Here is a 21,337-nt window from a genome sequence, read left to right on the forward strand (position 1 = left end):
ATAGATTTCAAACATAATGTTGAGTAAGAAAAGTTACCTTAAAATACATATCTTTACCTAGCATGCAAAACAATATTATTTCTGTATCTAAATATTATATAAAAACTAAAAGCATGCATGAGAAACACCAAACTCAAACTAATAGTTAGGTCCAGGAAGAAGGGAGGTGAATAGAATGAAGGTGAATGGGAATACACAGAAGGCTGTATCTGTAATGTTTAATTTGTACTTTACCTTAATTGTTTTATAATTTTTATTTATATTTTGTATGCTTGAAAAAATTAAAAACTGCGTCTTCTTTATTTTGCAAACTTTAATTTCAAAACAAAAATTTAAAAACCAACAATACACAACATTCAGACCTAATGTCAAATATGAGAAGAGAAGACTTGAGACCATTATATCCTGCCTTAGCCAAAGACAGGAGAGAAAAAACTACTAAACATCAGTTAGAGGAAACCAGGTGGACGAGGGCCATGCAGGGCTGCTGGGAGAGCCATGAAGACACTACCCAGAGAGTGGTTCTCAACCTTTCCAATGCCGTGACCCTTTAATACAGTTCCTCATGTTGTGGTGACCCCCAACCATAAAATTATTTTCATTGCTACTTCATAATTGTAATTTTGCTACTGTTAATGAATCATAATGTAAATATCTGTGTTTTCCTATGGTCTTAGGTGACTCTGCTAGTGGTTCTCAACCTGTGGGTCATGATCCACAGGTTGAGAACCGCTGCTGAGGAACTGAACAAAAGGGTTTCAGCATTAGAAAGGTTGAGAGCCACTGTCATAGAGGATACAAGGTCTGCAAGTAAACTCTTAATCTACTTCTTCCATGCAAGAGACATTCTCATCACTCTCAGAATCTATCTCATCAGGTACAGCAGCACTGGGTTTTTCTGCTGTCACTTCATCATCATCAATGCCGGGGCCTAACTTGATCATGCAGTAGATGCAGTTGGAGTAGGTCTGATGATCCTCAAGTGAAAAGTCAGAAGAGAGCAGCACAGTTTCAAACAGTAACACCATAAGGTCCTTGACAGCCTTGTCATTCTTGTCTGCCTCCACCTTCTGGTGCAGAGTCTCCACAATGGGTTGGTCAGGGTTGATCTCCAGGTGCTTTTTGGCCATCATGTAGCCCATTATAAAGTTATCCTAAAGTGTCTGGGCTTTCATGATACACTCCATGTTAGCTGTCCAGCCATAGGTGCTAGTCACAATGCAGCAGGGTGGAGACAAAAGCCTATTGGAGACTGTCACTTCTCAACCTTCATATCCAAGATTTCTTTCATGAGTTTGCAGAGGTTCTCAGACTTGGCCTTGATCTTTTCCATTTTCTCTTTCTCCTCTTCATCCTCAGGTTGTGCCAGGCCCTCCTTGATAATTGAGACCAAGCTTTATCATTCAAACACCTTGAGCTGATGCACACAGTATTCATCGATGGGCTCCTTTATATATACTACTTCAAAGCCCCATTTCCAAGTCGCTCCACAAAATCAGAGCTGGCAACTTGCTCTCCTCAGTGATATAATAGGTGGACTTCTATATCTTCTTCATATGAAAGACATATTCTGAAAGAGAAGTCATTTCACCTCCAGACTGGGACGTGTGATAGTGCAAAAGCTCAGAAAGGCATTGCTGACTAGTTGAGTTCTCATGGAGTCCAAGCTTTAGGTTATTAGAGAATGTTTCATAGATTTTCTTATAGTTCTCCTTGTCTTCTGCCAGCTCAGAGCAGAGCTCAAGGCACTTCTTAATATTTTTTATGGCCAAAACCGGTTTGGCTCAATGGATAGAGCATCAGCCTGCGGACTGAAAGGTCCCAGGTTCGATTCCAGTGAAGGGCATGAACCTTAGTTGTGGGCACATCCCCAGTAGGGGGTGTGCAAGAGGCAGCTGATGGATGATTCTCTCTCATCGATGTTTCTAACTCTCTATCCCTCTCTCTTCTCTCTGTAAAAAAATCAATTATATATATATATATATATATATATATATATATATATATATATATATATATTATGAATGACTTTCAAGATTTTACTTTGCTGGAGCATTTCTTGGGAGATGTTCAGAGGCAAGTCCTTAGAGTCAACTACACCACAGATAAAGTTCAGGTACTCTGATATCAACTCATCATAGCTGTCCATTATGAACACACTAGAGGCCTGGTGCACAAATTCATGCACAGGTGGTATCTGGCCAGACCACCCTGATTGGGGCAAATTGGGGCAGGGCCAGCTGGGGGGAGGGATGTGGGATGTGGGAGGTTGACCTGCCAGCCCCACCCCCAATGAGGGGGGGGAATGATTAGGGGCCACAGTGTGAGTCAAAGCAACTGGTTATTCTGGTTGTTCTGACATTCTGGTCACTTGGCTTTTATATGTATAGATGTATAAATAATGAACATAGAGTTTATGTTGTTCTTCTTGTTCTCAAAGAAGTCAAAGGGAGCCCAATGGGGGGTGAATAGCAAAGCCCCAGATTCCAACTGATCTTCTACATAGAAGTGCTTGACTGCCAAGAGGTCCTCCAAGTCATCTGACTTCAGCAATTTCTGCCTGGAATGCAAAAGTCTCCACTTCCTCCTCTCCATGGTTCATCACTTTCTCAGGCATCTTTAAGGTGATGAGATCCAAGTACTAGAAAGCTGGGACTGTATTTGGCTCATAAACTGCTGAAAATTTTTACTTAAAAAAAAAAATCAAACCCTTCTGATGAAGCAAAAAAGTGTAAAGAAGAAAAAAATAATTTTCCTTCTATCCTACCAAGTTCTTCCGCTGGAATAACAATCAAATTAATCATGAGACAGGTTACAGGAGAAATAACCAAATTTGCTGCATATGTATATATAGGGGTTCAATAAGAAGATAGGGGGTCAGAAGACAAATGGGGCAGTTAAGGCTTATTTGCTATCTTGAGCTAAGGAGAAAGGGAATGCGGTATGGGGGGCGCTGTTGTGGTTTGGGACTTCAAAGGAGAGGAAGGCAATTCACATGGAGATGGAAAGCAAATGTTTGCTAAGCAAATGTTTCCTGAGCCAACTTTAACAGTGGGACACAGAGAGGACTTTGATCAAAGGGGTCTTGCTAGGTCCCTCCCTTTTATCACACCTAGTTTATATAAAAATATAGTTATCAATGAAGATGGCTCCCTTACTGGAGCAGGTCCTCTATCTAAATTCTTTTAGGTGGTTAGGGAGGGCAAAGGTTCTTCTTGCCTCTTGTTTCTTAAAATAACAAACTTAAAACAATTGATATCCTCCCAAAGGCATATTTTGAGGTGGCAAACTCTGCTTCTCCCCTCAAGCTATCCTTGATCTTGCCTCTCTAAGGCTGTCTTTGCCAGCCTTTCCAGTCCCCTATCCATCAATCACTCCCCAATGTACCATCATACCAAAGCTTTGTGTGGTTTCCTAAATACAGGAGTCCCTTCCTTATCTGTGGTTTTGCTTTCTGCACTTTTACCCTGATCCAAAAATATTAAATGGAAAATTCCAGAAATAAACAATTCTTATGTTTTAGATTGTGCTCCATTCTGAATAGAGTGATGAATTCTCACACTATCCTGCTCTATCATGTTGTGGTTTCACAGTGCTTGTGTTTAAGGAACACTTATTTTACTTAATAAGGGTTCAAAGTATAAGAGTAGTGATGCCAGCAATTCGGATTTGCCCAAGAGAAACCATAAAATACTCTCTTTAAGTGAAAAGATGTGTATGCACAGGATAAAAAAACAGTATATATAGGTTTTCAGGCATCCACTGGGGTCTTGGAATATATCCCATAGACAAAGGGGAGGAGGGCTACTATAATTTCTCTTCATACTCTATGCCTTTGCTTACGCTATTCCTCTCTCCAATGCCATCTTTAGACCCCACTTGGAAAATTATTTATCCTTTCTGATTCATTTTATGTGTCATCTCTGGTGTTCTTCAAGGCAACACTTCTCAAATTTTAATGTGCAAAGGAGTCATCCTTAGATCTTGTTAAAATGCAAGTTGATGCTGTAGGTCTGGCACAGAGGGTGGGGAGTGGGCATGTACCACATTGCTAACACACTCTGAGGTGATGCCCATGGGCAAGTCTGAGAGCCTGGCCCTCATGAGCCCATCTCCCTCCAGGGCACATGAGCTCCCTGCTCTGGACTCCCACAGCCCCCTCCACATCCCAATTGTTCTGGGTCTGTTTCTCATATCTGCCTTCTTCACAAAACTCTTAAGGATAGTAATCCCACCCTGGACCACATTGTACTGCCCACACCTGGGATTCATTTGCTGAATATGTGAAACATTCCAATGTTAAAAATACAGTTGTCTTTTGTGCCTCCGGTGAAACCTTATTAAATCTGTTAAACATTTCTGCTTAATTATGTTTTATATCCCAGACTGGTAGCAACATGAAAGCAGAGCAGTGAGTGCACATTGTGTGAAGATCAAGTTGAGTAAGCTCCTAATTATAGCGCTCATTTGCTGATGGAACTGGAAATCCTTACATGCCTTCAGATCCCTCCAGGCAGTGAAAGTTGGGAGAGGTAGTTACTTAGTCACAGGGCATCCGTTTTGTTCTAAGCATTAAGATTTAAGGCTTAGGGGAGTTTTGCTACCTCTTCTAAGTAATAGGCCCCCAGAGAACAGGAAGATTAAAGGGCAAAGGAAGGGCTCCCTGGTGATTAACTCCAACTGCTTGGGCAAGGTTCCCATGGGCGGGTGGAGATCCCGCCCTGCTTTCCCTGTGCAGTGGAGGCACCATGGAGCCCAGCTCAGCTCTCAGCAGCCTGCCCCAGTTCCAATTCCGGTGCTGCAATTTGGCAGCTAACACACCTTGAGCAACTCACTTCAGCTTTCTGGGCCTAGGATGCCAAATTCCAAAAAGTATTGCATATTTATACTAAATATAAAAAAGTATGTGCAAAGTATAAGATATTTATACTAAAAATACTCCTTGTTTATATGAAATGCAAATATAATTGGGTGTCTGGTATTTGACAAACTTATCTGGGCCTCTATTTTTAAAATGGAGATTATAACAGTACCAACCTTGTAAGGTTATGAGGAATTTGCTTAGCATAGAACCTGGCTCAGAATAAGTGTTCAATAAGGTAATTTTATTATACTAGTAGCTCCCTCCCAAACACTGTCGTTCATGTCTCTTGCCAGAACCATTACCCTAAGTTCTAACTTGCCACTCTGATTCCAGTTCCTTTTCTCTTCCACCTTCCCTCTGTGTGCTGCTAGAGATATCCCTGGAAAATAGAAATCTGATCATGTAGTTTATATCCTACTTTAAATTTTCTAATGAAAAAACACTAATTTGAAAAGATATATGTACCCCTATGTTCATTGTAGCATTATCTACAATAGCCAAGACATGGAAGCGACCTAGATGTCCATCAATACATGATTGGATAGAGATGTGAAACATATACATAAAAAAGAAAGAAATTCTATCATTTGTGACAACATGGATGGTCATTGAGAGTATTATGCCAAATGAAATAAGTCAGACAGAAAGACAAATGCCATATGACTTTATTCATCAGTGGAATTTTAAAAAATCACACAAATGAACAAACCAAACAAACAGAAACAGACCCGTAGATACAGAGAACAAACTGATAGTTGCCAAAGGGGAGGTGGGAGGATGAGCATTAAAAAAGGAATAGTGGTTTCCTGATACCCATAGGATCAAATCCACACTTCTCAGGCTGGGGTGAACTTTCAGACTTGCACTCCCTTACCTTTCTCATCTCCATTACTGCCACCCTCTCCGCTGTGATTCCCACATCATGCCTATTCCAAGCCTAGGACCCTCTGGGCTCTTTCTTGCCACCTCCCTCCACATGGCATCCCTTTCTCACCTTGGCCTTCTTGATGAATATCCAGTCATTTTGTGGAGCTCTGGTAAAGATCGCCTTCTCTGAAAGCTTCTCTAACCCCCTTACAATGAACCCCACCCTTACCCAGCCCAGCTCCATATGTGGGCTCTCAGAATGCCTCATGCAAACTTGTATCTGTTCTTATCACACTATATTATAATTACTTCATATTTGTCTCTAACGGTATAATATGTGTGTAAATTAATTTTAATTAGTAGTTGAAATATCTTAATGAGGAACTCATACATTAAGAGTGATTAGTGAACATTTTTAAAAACCCTGACAAGTCTCAACAGTCTAGAGGGGGCTGCCCTACTTCAAACATCCTTACTTAATTCTCTACCAAAGGACTTGATCCTTGGATAAGGGATGTAGGCTAGCTTTCATTTAAAGAACGAGCAATGATCAAGCTAGGTTTGTACAATGCGCCAGAAAGACTTAGACAGCCATGCATGTCCTCTCTTGGGAAGAATAGAAACTGAGGTCTAAACCCCACTCATTCCTGGGTTTTTAACTTGCTGGAGTCTTCTACCATTTGGTGTGATTGATTTGATCTATTGTCAGAACACAGTCACATTTGCCTCTGGTCAAACTTTCATGAAAGATGTTTGTTGGAATGTCTGAAAGAACAGAGAGCATGGTGTTTGTACTTGTTAGCAAACAAAAGTTGGCTCACATTTCAGAATGTGGCCTAAGACTTGCTGTCATTATTACATACCACCTGGTAGGGAGATGGTTGGGTGGGAGGCATCTGTATTCCTCCATGCATCTCTAATCACTGGAAGCCACTGTCATCCACCAGAAAGGACCTGATGACCGTGAAACCAAGTTGGTTTAGATCATTTTGTAACACCCTGTCTTTCCAACTAAAATTGAGTTTGAAAGTAGGGACCTATGTTAACGACTTTGTGACTTCAGCTCTCCCACTGCAACTAGCCCAGCATGAGATGTGACAAGACCATTGAAAAAAACAAACAAAACAAAAAAAACTCCAAGCCCTAGCTGGTTTGGCTCAGTGGATAGAGCATGGACCTGTGGACTGAAAAGTCCCTGATTCCATTCCAGTCGAGGGCACATGTCTGGGTTCCTGGCTCAATCTCCAGTAGGGGGCATACAGGAAGCAGCCAATCAATGATTTTCTCTCATCATTGATGTTTCTATCTCTCCCTCTCCCTTTCTCTCAGTAATCAATAAAATAAATATTTTTTTAAAAAAAGAAAAAGCCAAGACCATTTATTACTGCACAGATTTAAAGTGTTGAGAACAAACTCAGATATCTGATAGCACTATAACCAAGTTCAGGGTTGCCCACACTCACCTTGATGGGGAAAAATGTAGCCAAAGTAGATAAAGCTTGCCTTTTTTTCCTGACATTGGCTTTGAGGTTTTCCTTTTAAGTTTGAGATAAAGGAAACTAGTATTTACATTTTGACTAGATCACTTTCAATGTAGTTAGTCTCCATGTTTGTTGATGTAAACATATGCAACAATTGAGTATTTGCTGTTACACAATGAGTGTTTATGAAGTGATTTATTTTTTTTCTGATTATAAAACAAATAAGGCTCCCAACCAAAAATATGAATACCATAAAAGTAGAAAGAAAAAGAAAAATATTATAAGTCACACCCTATAATACCATGACCCTATAATACCAGAGACCAATGACATTAACAAAATAATGAACTTTTTATTTTTTATTTTTACAGTGTAAAAATTTTATATTTAGAATTAGGCAGCTCAGCTCAGTTTAGATGATTCTAATTTTGTTGGCAACATCCAAAGGATCATAGTCAGGAGCCAGCCGAACATATGCCTTCTTCTCACCATCAAGCCTGATCAGGGTGTTGACATTGGTCACATCAATGTCATAGAGTTTCTTCACAGCCTGTTTGATTGGTGCTTGTTGGCCTTGACATCCACAATGAACACAAGTGTATTGTTGTCTTCTATTTTCTTCAGGGCTGACTTGGTAGTCAGGGGGAATTAGATGATGGCATAGTGATCAAACTTGTTTCTCCTGGGTGTACTCTTCTGAGGATATTTAGGGTGCCTCTGGGGCCTTAGTGTCTTTGGCCATCAGAAGATGGGTGAAGTGCTGATTTTCTTTTTTTTGTGTGTCTGTGGATGTCTTTCAGGGCTAATTTCTTTGCCTTCAAAGCCTTTGCTTTGGCTTCAGCTTTGAGAGGGGCAAGGTCTTCCTTCTTAGCTTTTGGTGCCATCATCATAAAAAAAAAGATAATAAACTTTTAAAATACATATATAGATTTTTATGTGATTGAAATCATACTATATCACTGTTAAATAATTATTCCATTTAATCAGTTTTATGACTTTAAAATAAAAAAAATAATAATAGTTAAGGCTTTTTATAGCACTTATTATGAACCAGATGGTATGCTCGCATATATCTGATCATTGAATGCTCACAATATTTCTGTGAACTGGTTACTATTTTCATTCTCACTAATAAATGAAGGGGATATAACACATATTGGTTAAGTATCAACTCAAGATTATATACATTTTGATATTTGATGAAACCATTATATGTGGATGAATTAGGATTTGAACTAGGCAGTCTGGTCGCAGAATCTACCCCTCTAATCACAATACTTCATTTTCCCCTCATAGTTCATTTAGAAAGTTTGAAAATCTGGTAGCCAACCTCCAAGGTGATACTCACCTCCTGGAATTCATTCCTTGTGTGGTCTGCTCTCATGAATCAGGATTCATTTGTGTGTCTAACAGAGTATTGTGGAAGTGACTGTGAGTGACATCTGGGGCTAGGTCATAAAAGGCGTCGTAGCTTCCCCCTCGGTCTCGGTCTCAGGGTGGGTGGGAGGGGGGTAACAGGTGCTCTAGGGGAAGTCAGCTGCCATGTTGTAAAGACACTTAAGGATTTTTGTGGAAAGGAACCCATTTGCCCACCATGTGAACAGGACACATTGGAAGCAGACCCTGCAAACCAAGTTAAATCTTCAAATGACTGCAGCCTTTGCCAACACCTGACTCATCATAAAGAGAAATCACAAGCCACAACTATCCAGTCAAACTGCTCTCAGATTCTCCCAGAAACTGAGAGAGAGAATATATACTGTGTAATGTTTAAGTTACTAAGATTGGGGATAATTTGTTATTCAGTAATTAGGTAACTAATACAGAAACTAGGAAAAGTATGAAAAAAAACACTTCAAGTTTTATAATCCCAAAATAGCCTCATTATAATTTGGATATAATCCCTTATATTTATGCTTAAACATACTTAAACTATACATGTGTGAAATTTTAAAACATAAAACTGTGGTCTTAATGTAAACTTATTTTTGTATAGGCCAATTTTCCACATGATGTATAAATAAATTGAAAATAATTTAACCATGCCTTAAAAAAGTCTTGAGAAATGTAATCTTAATGGCTTCACATCATACTGACTGGGTTATCTACAACTGAACCACACCAGGCACTTAAGTGTTCCCACAACTTAATGCTATTAAAACATTGCCTCAGTAAGTGTCTTGGAAAAAGACAATATATCAAATTGAGCTCATTCTGTGTGAGATTCTAATTTTGCCTCTGAGCAACTCTGAGCAAGTTCCTTGATATCTGTACTTTGTATCCTTCATCTATAACATAAGGAATGAAGCACCCTTGATTGTATTTATTGTTTTCTTATTGGGGTAAAATACACATACCCTGAAACTTACCACTTTAAGAGTATAATCCAGTGGCATTAACTCCATTCGGATTGTTGTGTAGCCAAAACCACCACTCAACCCCAGAACTTTTCCATCGTCCCTTCACTGCAGGGAACACTCCCACAGCAGGGAAGGAAGTATGGAGGAGGCACTCTTTCTTTTTGGGGTGGGAAAATGTTCTGGGATTAGGTAGTGGTGATGCTACATAAATGTACAATTGTGTGTAAATCTTTAGTAAACCACAAAATTGTACATTTAAAAACAATGTATTTTATGGTATATGAGTTACTTTTTAAAATTATTTTTATTGATATCAGAGAAGAATAGAAAGGAAGAGAGAAATAGAAACATCAATGATGAGAGAGAATCATTGATTGTCTGCCTCCTGTGTGCCCCCCAATGGGGATTGAGCCTGCAACCGTGGCATGTGCCCTAACTGGGACTTGAACCATGACCTCCTGGTTCATAGGTCGATGCTCAATCACTGAGCCATACCAGCCAGGCTATGAATTATATTTCTATATAAAAAATATATAGAAAGAGGAAATGCTTTCTAATTCACTTAATGAAGCAGTATGACACTGTGATGACTTGTCTGGCTACACAAAGTTTGCTGGTCATTAATTTTGTAAATCTAGTCAAAGTCAGTTCACTTAAAGCAAGAGATATAATGTTACATACTCTGGGTGAGTGGGTTCAATAAGTTGAAAGGCCTGAAGAGCAGAGTCTTTTTGCTTCCTTGAAGCAGAACTTGCACCAGTGGAAGCAGCCTTAGCTCACGCCCAGAGTTCCAGCCTCCATTCCTGCAGCCTTATGGATTTCACATTTGCCTCCTCTGCCCCCACAGTCGCATATTCCTGGCACTAAATTTCTTTATATAGCTCCTATTGGCTCTGTTTCTCTGATTCAACCTTGAATGATACACACTGATATCAAAACAATATAACAATTTCACTATAAGTAAATAAATACAGATGAATATTCCTCCTAAACAGAAATGAATATTCCTCCTAAACACCACTACCTAATCCCAGAACCCCTTGATAAAATATTAGCAAATCAAACTCAGCAATATGTAAAAGGACTACATATCATGACCAATTGGGGTTTATCCCAGGAATGAAAGGTTGGGTTATTATTTTAATAATTAATTAATGCAATTCACCTCATTAACAAAATACAGAGAAATGTCATTTCAGTAGAAGCAAAAAAGAAAAAAAATTTTGACAAAAATCAGAACCTGTTTTTAATTTAAAAAACACACATACTCTGAGCAAACTAGGAGTGAGTTAGTCCTCAAACTATGCATTAACTTTCTATAGGACCACCATAACTAAGCACCATAAATGGGCAGCTTAAGTGACAGCATTACCTCACAGTGCTTGAGGAGGGAAGTCCAAGATGAAGGTGTCAGCAGGGTTGGTTTCTGAAGGCCTCTCTCCTTAGCTCGCAGAGGCATCTTCTCTGTGTGTCCTCACATGATCTTCACTCTATGCCTGTGACCTAATTTACTCTTCTTGTAAAAACACCAGTCACATTGAATTAGAGTCTACTCTTAAAAACCTCATTTTAGCTGAATTACCTCTTTAAAGACCCAATCTCCAAATATAGCCAGATTCTGAGGTCCTGGGGGTTAGGGCTTCAACATGTGAATGGAAGTGGAGGAATGCTGTCCAAACCATGAGAATCTGACAAAAGACATCTTTAAAAAACTTAGGCTAAAACCATATTAATGATGCAAAAATTAATGTTTCCCCTAAACCAGGGGATCAGGTAAGGATTTCCATTCACACCACTTTTCAACATAATACTGAAAGGCCTAGACTGTATAATAAGGGAAGGTGTAAGAGTGTAAAAAAAGTAGCAAAAATCTCTTTATTCACAGTTGACATGATTGCATACATAGAAAATCCCAAGGAATCTCCACCCCTACCCTCCAAAGAGTTGCTAGAAATAATAAGTGAATTTAGTAATGTTGTAAGACACAAAGCTAATATACAAAAATTAGATATATTTTTATATTTTAACAATAAACAGAAAATGAAATTTAATAAACCCACACTACTATTGATATAAACATATAATATGTAGAGATAAATTGAACAAATGTGTTCAACACCTTTACATATATTTCTGAGAGAAATTAAAGAGCATCCAAATAAATAGAAACATACATCATGTACATAGATTGAAAGGCAATACTGTTATGACTTCATTTCTCCCCACATTGATCTATAGATTCAATGCAATCCCATACAAATCCAAGAAGGCTTTCATTGTAGAAATTTGTAAGCTCACTCTAAAAATTATAAAAATGCACAAAGGACTTAGAATAGCCAAACAATTTTGAACAAGACTAAAATTTTACTGTAAATAGCCATAAACTATAAAGTAATAATAATTCTGAACAAGATTTCAAGAATAACTATAATAGTACATTAATTAAGAAAGTATAGTCTCTTCCCAAAAATGGCCAGAGGTAACCTCTGAAAATGGTTTGCTATTCACTTGAGTCAGAAAATTCCACAAAATCATGCCAATCAGGAGGTTCAAATCTTCATGTTCACTCTAAGAACACAGTGAACATCAAGGGTATGCCTACCACAAGGAGGTCACTTTACAGAAGCAATGTGTGTCATTCTGCCATTACAATAATGGAGTTGGTAGCTGTGCCCAGACCAAACAGAAGGGCTGGACACAAGATCAGTAGCGCAAAAGAGAATTTTGCCATCTCAGGTTACCTCAGGCTGTTTTCAGGAAGAGACCATGCTTTCTTAATTAACCCGCATGAGCTCTCCCTGCCACACTGAGAGGATCCTTTCTAGACAGAGCAGGTGCTTCCTAAACCAGAAGAGGAGCTGCACAGAATTAAGAGGTTCCCAGAAGAAATCAAGGAAACAAAAACGTATGGCCTGCGAGTAAATTCAACATAAAATAAATGCTAATAAAAGAAGAAAAAAAAAAGCATGATATTGGCAGAAAGATATGTTTATACAGCAATGGAATCAAATATAGTCTAAAAACAGACCCCAAATTATATGCTCAGTTTGTATTCACTACAACTGCCCAAGCAATTCAGTGGGGAATGGAAAGCTTTTCAACCAATGGTGCTGAACAACTGGATGTCCACATAGACAAAATAAATGTTGATGCTACTTCATACCATACTCCCAAGTTAATTATGAACTGTACACCTAAATGAAAAAGCCAAGACTATAAAGCTTGTAGAATTATGCACAGGAGAATATCTTTTCAACCTTAGAATAGGCAAAAAATTACTTAGATGAGACACAAAGAACACAAGCCAATTGATAAATTGGACTTTATAAAATGTGCTTCTCATCAAAAATCGCAATTGGAAAAGATAATAGGTAAGCTATATATTGGGTATATGACAAAGGACTTAGTACATATCATGAACTCCCTCAACTCAATAATAAAACAACTAACACAGTGAGTAAATGATTCTGATTAAGATCCTGTGTGTAGAGTTCACATTATATGTCTTTGGAGACAAATAAGTGAAAGTTGAACTATACTGTAAGAAAATCCACTCCATCATCCATTGATAAGCCTGCCCAAAGTTCTCAAGAGAAAATAGATATGTAAATTCAAAATACACTATCACTAGTACAGTAAGCTCTAGTGTGTTCTGTAGAGGGCCTACAAATAGCTTTGGAAAGATGAACAAGATAATCCTCTTGGTTTCCTTAGGAGACAGATGAGGGAGGGAAAAGTACAACCTAAACTCACAGAAGCCACCGAAAAGCCCATGACTGAGCTGCAGAGATCTTGGCTCCTGGTGGACAGAGCCCTGCCAGAGTTGGGCTTGCCCATCCTTTCAGATGACTTGCCAATGAGCTCACTCAGAAAACAGTTATTGAACAAGGCATTCCCGTCAGTGAAAGCCAGGGCTCTCACTTCAGAGGTGTCCTGCCCACTAGCCCAGGTGCCTCAGGTGACTCATTTCCTGATCCCAGGCTGGCTCCAGCAAGAAGCAGGGATCCTAGTCTTCACGCCTCTGCTCCCTAGCCTCTTACTGACTTCCTGGGCTCCACCAAAACCCTCCCAGGTGCATTCCTGTCTATCTTTCCCATTCAAACCCTCAGATGCACTTTATATTGTTTTTCTTTAGTGAAGCTTCATTTGCTGAACCCCAGTATTAGCCTGCTGTGCTTTACAAAAATTTGCACTGTCATTCTGGCCTCGGAGCTGTTTCTGCTGATGCCTCCCTTGGAACTGCTCTCCAAACAATGTCCACCACACCCATAAAATTTTTAATCCTCAGAAACAATAGTTAAACACAAGTCATTATTCTGATATGAAATATAACCATGACCAATGACAAGAAAAATCATCATTCCATTTCAACTATGAGAACATTGATGACCAATATCTGAAAATCTCACCCACTAATCAAATTATCAACAATTTATGGATTTATAAACCTCATCAAATACAGCAAGTTTACAATTGTTCATATGAAAAATAATACAATAATTAATAAATAATATTATAAGAATAAACTGTGTTTCACATACTCACAACTTTAAAACTACTTTTGCCCTACCCTCTCAGTATGATGAAATTTTGGCTATTTCTTAGGAATCTGCTTAATTTTTAAAATTCTAACAGGGCTACTCCTAGACATACACTATACATCAGACACAATAGCTGCCTTTTCATTGTAACCTGATATGTAAATTATGGCTAAATTATTTTCTATTTACAAACCAATGGAGCATCTATATTTTGTATCTGCTAGTTTATTCATGCAGGACAAGGCCTATCCTATGGTTCTTTTACCTTTATAGAACATGAAATAGTGGAATCATTTTATTACTCACAATGATGCCACAGTGTTCAGAGGGAATATTCTACTATGGGGACAAGCATCCTTCTGAAGTGCAACAGGACCAGCTTCCCAGACTGAATCTGAGGGGGCTGTCATCTAATAAAGCCACTTCCTCTAGATTCTTTGATTTTTACTTTGTCATCTCAGCCCTAGTAATTATGCAGTTACTATTTCTCCATGAAACAGGATCTAATAATCCATCAAGAATCTCAATTGACCTAGGCAACATTCCACTTCACCCACACTACACAATTAAAGGTATCTTAGGACTCTCTTTCCTAATTCCACCACCATTTATTTTAGTCTACATTTCACCTGACCTAGGAGATCCAGACAGTTATACTCCAGCCAACCCAACACTTCCCACACACACATCAGCAGCATGGTATTTCTTATTACCTAGGTGCCAGCCTACACTGTCAGGGCTGACGGCCAAAGCAGAAGGTAAACCTAGGTTTGGCAGTGTCAGGCCAAAGCCTCTTTATGGTTCCCTTGGGGAAAAGGTGAGGAAATTATAGCTACTATGAATGGCTTCGACATGGCCCCTTTTGATTCTATACCCAACCTTCACTAGAATCTTCTGTGTAGATAGTTGCTGAGGTGGTAACTACAGAGGAAGAAGTTCCAGCACTGTTTGGTAAAGTAGGACCTGTCTGTCAGGTGATGTGGTTCTCAAGGTTGAGAGGAGGCTGGGGTTAGTTAGGCCCTTACAGGTGTTTTTCTGATGCAATAACAGAACTGAGCTGGTCAGAAAAATCAATTTAAAAATAAGAGCAAGTTGGGACAGCCAGGGGATTCCTTGGTGAAATCAGTTTGCCCCAGGAGGTGCCATGGTTGGCTATCCCTGAGAAAGTTTGCACCTTCCAGAGGCTGGTACTGCATGGTAGGCCAGGGACCCTGATGTGCATCAGTGTGGTAGGTTAAACTGTGATCCCCAAAAGATATGCCCAAGTCCTAACCTCAGAACCTGTGAATGTGACCTCATTTTGGGAAAGTGTCTTTGCAGATATAACTAAGATTAGGCTTATGAGATGAAATCATCTTGGATTTAGGGTGGGTTCTAAATCCACCAACAGGTTCCTAATGAGAAAAGCAGAGGAGGTTTGAGACCCAGACTCATAGGAGAAGGGGCCTTGTGAAGATGGAGACAAAGACTGGAGTGATGTGGCCACAAGCCATGGAACACTGGGGCCACCAGAAGCTGGAAAAGGAAAAAAGGATCCTCCTCTAGAGTCTTCAGAGGCAGCATGGCCCTGCCAACAGCTTGGTTTTGGACTTGTGGCTTCCAGAGCTGTGAGAGGATATATGCCTGTTGTTCAGGCCACCAAATTTATGGTGCTTTGTGCAGGCTTCCCTGGGAAACTGAGAGGGGGAACTGCAGCTCCTTGTCTGGGTTTCTCTCTTACTAGTTACATTCCAGTTGTCACCACCCACAGAGTAAGAGGTTACCTATTCACAGTGAGAAGTGAAACCGAGAAAGGGAGGACACCACTGGCCCAGGGCATAGGGCAGACCATGTAATGCAGGTAGTGGCCCATCTTCAGGAACATCACCGGCTCAGGCACAGAGGGACCCCCTTCTCCTAGCCCAACTCTGGGAGTAGCCTGGCTGGGCAGCCTTGGGACATCTGGGAGCACCTCACTCCCCTGGGTGCACAGTCTGCTTGGCTTCTCAACCTCCTCTCTCCCTACAGGGCTTCTGGCTGCATAGTCACCAGGATTCTACCACCATTCTCTCAACAGCACGGTCAGGACCCTGCTTACTGCATGATCACCTCACGAGTCACCTTTAGTTTTTTTTGTTTTTGTTTTTGGTTTTGCTTTTTAAAAAAATATATTTTATTGATTTTGTACAGAGAGGAAGGGAGAGAGATAGAGAGTTAGAAACATCGATGAGAAGAGAGTCATCGATCAGCTGCCCCTTTTTTTTAAATAAATTTTTTTGTTCATATTATTACAAATGTTCCTTTTTGTCCCTCCCCCCCCCAACCATTGCTCTCCTCCACCAGGTTCCCACCCCACCCTCTGCCCTTTCCCCACTCCCCATTGTTCTCATCCATAGGTGCACAGTTTATGTTCAGTCTCTTCCTACATCCCCCTCTCCCCTTTTCCCCAAGAATCGTCAGTTCACTCCCCTTCCATACCTCTGATTCTATTATATTCAACAGTTAATATTGTTCATCAGATTTTTTTTTTAATTTCCTTGGTTTTTAGATTCACTTGTTGATAGTTACGTATTTGTTGTTCATAATTTTTATCTTTATTTACTTTCTCTTCTGAAAGAACCCTCTTCAGCAATTCATATAATTCTGGTTTGGTGTTGATGAACTCCTTTAGCTTTTTTTATTAGTGAAGCTCTTTATCTGGCTTTTGATTCTGAGTGATAGCTTTGCTGGGTAGAGTATTTTTGGCTGTAGGTTCTTACTATTCATCACATTGAATATTTCTTGCCATTCCCGTCCGGCCAGCATGGTTTCTGTTGAGAAATCAGCTGACAATCGTATAGGTGCTCCTTTATAGGTAACTACCTTCTTTGCTCTTGCTGCTTTTAATATTCTCTCTTTGTCTTTTGCTCTTGGAATTTTAATTATAATGTGTCTTGGTGTAGTCCTCTTTGGATTCCTTTTGTTTGGAGTTCTGTGTGCTTCCTGGACTTGTAAGTCTAATTCTTTCACCAGGTGGGGGAAGTTTTCTGTCACTATTTCTTTCAGTATGTTTTTGATATCTTGCTCTCTCTCATCTTCTGGGACCCCCATAATTCTGATGTTGGTTCGCTTGAATTTGTCCCAGAGGTTTCTTACATTATCTTCAATTTTCTGGATTCTCTTGCCTTCTAGCTTCTGTGGAGAAGTGTCTTCTGGCTCTTTATGTTCCAAATCTTTGACTTGATTCTTGTGATCTTCATTCTGTTTTTAGGACTCTATATAATATTTTTTATTTCAGACAATGTATTCTTTATTTCTTGTTGATCCCTTATCATTTCTTGTTGAGTCTTTATTAATTCTAGTTGATCTTTCATATCCTCATAGGTCTTATTGATCTTTTCTAGGAAATTCTTGAAAAACCTTATAAGCGTGGATTTGAATTCTATATCCAGTCGCTTTTTGTCCTCCATTTCTTTCGTTTGTGATCTATTTCGTTGTCGCATTTCACAGCTACAGATGGGTCAGAGTTTCAGGGTAGAGCCTACAGGCTTGGCTTCCATCAGCCCCACCCTATGCGGCTCCTGGGTCTCAGGATCCTTCAGTACTCACTGCAAGCGCCTCTGAGAGAAAGGTGCCCTGGATTTTTGCCTGCTACCAAACAGTCTAGGCTCTCCCCCAATGAGCCCAGAACTGGGGTTCAGTTCAGTTGGTAGTGGGATTGGAGGTGGTGTTCAGAGCAGTCTGGAGCCCCTGTCTCCTTCCCACCAGGGCAATTCCACGACACAGCCAACCGTCCCTTCTCTGCGCGCAATGTGCATGCCTCTGGGACCTCCTTTCGCCGCTCCCCCGGGGTTCCGCCTTACAGCCCAGCTCCCTCTGTTTGAGCCTGGGTCCCTGGGGTCTGGCCTACAACTGGGGTTCAGAGCAGTTGGAACTGGGGCCCAACACAGTCGGAGCTTTTATCTCCTTCCTGCTAGGGAACGCCAGCCAGGCACTCAGCTGCCCCCCTCTCCGGCTCCGTCCTCTCCGCGTGCGCCGTATGTCTCCATACCTTAGGCTTTTACAGCTCCTCTGCGCTTCCTTCTGGTTTTCTCCTTGCTTCTCGTTGTAGAATTTCCAGTCAGTTGACTTTCCTGTAGTTCTGGGTAATGTCCATTTTATATTTTAGTTGTATTTTATTGAAATTGTTGTGTGTGGCTGCGGCTAGGTGTTTACCTGGGCAGCCATCTTGGATCCACCTTAATTTTTAACTGATTCCAATTTCTTTGGTCACATTTGACCAATAATTCCCACAGATGGCTACTCCTATCCTTTATGTGTGATTTTTTCTATATAGTTTCAGTCTAAGAACAATTTCCAAGTCTCCAAGACTCAGAGAGGCATCTCATTCTCAGTCCACACTGAATGGCAAAATGCTGACAAGAGTTCCACTGTGGTCTCCAACCATGGGTCAGAGCTGGTCCTCCAGGTGTGAGCTGAGAAGCCATAAATGAGATGCCAAAGTGATCTCTTTTAGTTGGTGTTTAACATAGGGCAGGTTTTCTTTTATTACTCGTGTGTGTGTGTGTGTGTGTGTGTGTGTGTGTGTGAGAGAGAGAGAGAGAGAGAGAGAGAGAGAGAGAGAGAGAGAGGGAGAGAGAGGGAGAGAGAGAGAGAGGGAGAGAGAGGGAGAGAGAGATTGAATGTGTGTGTTGGGGTGGGAGTTAGTCACCAGCCACCACTTTCTCTAACTCTAAATAAAGGGGCAGACTTTGAAGGTCTACCAGGGGTCTTCAAACTTCTCTCATTATGAGAATCACCTGGTGGAGGTGTTAAAACACAGATTCCTGATAGCACTTCTTATAGTTGGGATCCGGGAATCTGTGTTTTAACAACTCCACCAGGTGATTCTCATAATGAGAGAAGTTTGAAGACCCCTGGTCTAAGCCTTCCCCCCTTTAGCTCTAACATCCTAAGATTCTGTGGAGTTCGTCCCAGAAGAATTTAAAACAAGAAATAACAAGTTCACAAGTGCTTTCAACAGCTCTCGAGCTTACAGAGAACTCCAAATCTACAAGGAAAAAGAAACCTTCCAGACTCTCTTCTTCAATGATTCCCGGGCTGCAATTACCAGCTCTTTGGCAGAATAGGCTGCTATGAGAGACTCACTTTGTTTACATTTGTTCTTGATTGTCCTCCTGGGCATCAAGACTGCTGTCCTCAGTGGGAGGCTGAAGGCGGGCTTGTGCTGAGCCTTTGGCCCCCGGGGGCAGCCCCTCTTGCTGTCCCTCCCATGCAGTCCTCACTGCCCTCTTCTTGGCAGGTTTCCTGAGCTGCTCTGAAATAGCAGATTCTCCAGCTCCATGTCACTCATTCCTGGACTCCCCTCTTAGCCCAACAACCCATCTGACTCTCAAGTGTCAGATGGACACTCTCACTGTGGCCTAGCAGGCTGGCCTCTGTGAAAAGCTGTGCTCTGAGTTTCCATACTGTTCCTTCTTTGTGTCGTCCTGTGTTTGTACACATGATTTTGGGAGTGGGGATGGATCTCCCAGAAGCCTTCCTCCTTGTGAAGCTAGTTAGGCTCACCATTGTCAGTACTCAGCTGTGTCTGGTGGACAAATCACTGGGTGGTTTGCAAGAATTTATGTGTAATCCTGTTTCTGACATAGACTAGATAGAGGCCAGAAAGGTAGTCTATTAATGGATGCATGCATTTGTAGTCTAAAATAGTATGGCCCAGCAAAGATCTAGTTTTCCTAGATTCATTCATTCATTCCATTTGAGAAGCACCATGTGCCTTACTGTGCCAGTCGTTGTGCTGGACACTTGGGGATAGAGTGATGAAAAAAACTTCACATTGATGCTATACTCACCTGAGGGCTAGGCTTTCTTTTCTAATGCTGAGAAAAGGCCCACACAGGAGAACAAGTCTATCTCCTCCCTGCCCTAACTGTGTGGACATTGGAGGCCCCAGCTCCTAGGTTAGGACACCCCATTTCTCTGCTTCTGGGATTGCAGTGAGCCCAGATCTCTATTACCCCCAATCACCTACTTCTCTGGCCCTGGAACTAGCTTTGCTTTTTCAGGCAGAGAGTGCCCTCTGTTGGTGACCAGGGCCTTGGGCTGGGACACTACATTGCACATTGCCTTTTCTGCTCATCTGAGCCTATGTGTATTGTCCACCCATGCACCCATCCATACATCCACCCAAACAGCTTCTGCTGAGAGCTAGCCCCTCTTCCTGGGGTTGAGGATATAAAAATGTACAAAATAAATTTTCAGACTTCTCACAGATTTCAAGTTCAACTCCCTTGAATAAGGATCCCAGTGCTAGTAGACAGATTGGGAATGGAGTGCTATCTAGGTTCCATCATCTTTTCAAAGGATCTGGCTGAGGGGTATTCCTGTCAGGTGAACACTTTGTGGTTGTCCTTTGCTTTCTAGGGTTCCAGACCTAAGTGGGCAGGACTGACCCACTCATGTGTGAGATGATGGACTTAATTCCTCTGGGGAACAAACTCCTATCTCCACACCTAGCTCCACCCTCGCCCTGTAATCTCCCCCGCCCCTCATCTAAATGGAGACCCACAGACAAAAGGCATGACCTTGACTGAGATGGGACAAGTCCCACTCAGAACTGTGTGCCACCTTCCCTCCAACTAATCATTGTTGCTCCTAAGGTACCTGCCTGTCTCCACCTTGAGATTCTGGTCACCCACCAACACCCTTGACCATTGAAAAAGCCATTTGGCATACCTGGATTCTCAGCAATGACACTGGAGAACCTCACACTCTTTCTTGCTCCAACAAGGCTGTGAACCTGCAGGAGCTGTGTGCAAGGGGCCCTCTAGAGGACAAGCAGAGGTACCACACCCCTCAAAATGAAAAGCCTCTTTCTGGAGGTACCGGTGGCCCTTTGCAGAGTGCTCACTGGCAGAAAGACAGTGCAAGCTTTTCTGTTTTCCCCTTCTATTTCTGTGGTTTAACTCCTTTTAAACCTTTGTTTTAACATAGCTACTTTATTTAGCTATAATTTATATGGCATACAATTCAATGGTTTTTAGTATATTCACAATCTTGCTATCATCACCACAATCAACTTTAGGACAATTTTCTTACCCTCAAAAGGAATCCCTTACCCATTCATAGTCACTCCCCATATCTCCCCAAACACCTCCAGTCCCTGGCAACCATGAATCTACTTTCTATCTCCATGTGTTTGCGTATTCTGGACAAGTCATATAATGAAATCTTGTAATGTGTACCTTTTTTTTTTTTTTTGGG

At 41.0% G+C, this 21,337-nt stretch overlaps 2 pseudogenes across 1 annotated transcript; both read right to left on the minus strand.

Annotated features, from left to right (window-relative positions):
* Nucleotides 1–806: 806 nt before the first annotated feature.
* LOC118729573 lies at nt 807–2,617 on the minus strand (annotated as a pseudogene). The gene is made up of 3 exons (XR_004991246.2): nt 2,546–2,617; nt 2,019–2,167; nt 807–1,764 (listed from the first exon to the last, which is right to left on the minus strand). The product of XR_004991246.2 is annotated as a heat shock protein HSP 90-beta-like (transcript).
* A 5,007-nt stretch (nt 2,618–7,624) lies between these two features.
* LOC118730592 lies at nt 7,625–8,102 on the minus strand (annotated as a pseudogene).
* Between the last annotated feature and the right edge of the window lie 13,235 nt (nt 8,103–21,337).

This window comes from Pipistrellus kuhlii, unplaced genomic scaffold, assembly GCF_014108245.1.
Source record: "Pipistrellus kuhlii isolate mPipKuh1 unplaced genomic scaffold, mPipKuh1.p scaffold_m20_p_3, whole genome shotgun sequence".
In the NCBI taxonomy this organism is placed as follows: Eukaryota; Metazoa; Chordata; class Mammalia; order Chiroptera; family Vespertilionidae; genus Pipistrellus; species Pipistrellus kuhlii.